A 499-nucleotide genomic window follows, 5' to 3' on the forward strand; every position below is an offset into this window, starting at 1 on the left:
CGGGAGGGTCCCCGCCTCCGTCACAGCGCCGTCCCCGTCGGGGACCCCGCCAGATGAAGTTTGGGTGTCGTTCCCCGTCGCCGTGGGGAGCTGCGGGGCCGGGATGCGGGGTGGGGCCAAGCCCAAAGCCCCCAAAGCGGGTGTTTTACGCAGCATCTCCTCCCTGAAGAGGTTGTCGGGGTACCTCTGGCCTTCGCGGCCCCGCCGGCCCCGTGGGGCTCGTGGGTCGGTGCCGATGTCCACGGTCAGGTTGGTGTAAAGTGGGTGCAGATGTTTGGCCAGCAGGGTGTAGGTCAACGAGTTCATCCCGTCCTGAGTCCACATGCGCTGCGTGCGGATCAGCAGGTCGAACCTGGGCAGCGAGCGGGGGAGGAAGGGGTTAAAAAGGGGACGGTTGCACCGACAGCCCCATAGCAGAGCCCGGCAGCCCCATAGCAGAGCCCAGAGCCCGGCAGCCCCATAGCAGAGCCCGGCAGCCCCATAGCAGAGCCCAGAGCCC

General features: G+C 67.7%; 1 protein-coding gene across 1 annotated transcript in view; it reads right to left on the minus strand.

Annotated features, from left to right (window-relative positions):
- Positions 1-499, minus strand: part of LOC104914442 (beta-1,4-galactosyltransferase 3) — a 2684-nt gene that overhangs the window by 773 nt on the left and 1412 nt on the right. The gene's annotated exons all lie outside the window — the stretch shown is intronic.

This window comes from Meleagris gallopavo, chromosome 27 (genome assembly GCF_000146605.3).
Source record: "Meleagris gallopavo isolate NT-WF06-2002-E0010 breed Aviagen turkey brand Nicholas breeding stock chromosome 27, Turkey_5.1, whole genome shotgun sequence".
In the NCBI taxonomy this organism is placed as follows: domain Eukaryota; kingdom Metazoa; phylum Chordata; class Aves; order Galliformes; family Phasianidae; genus Meleagris; species Meleagris gallopavo.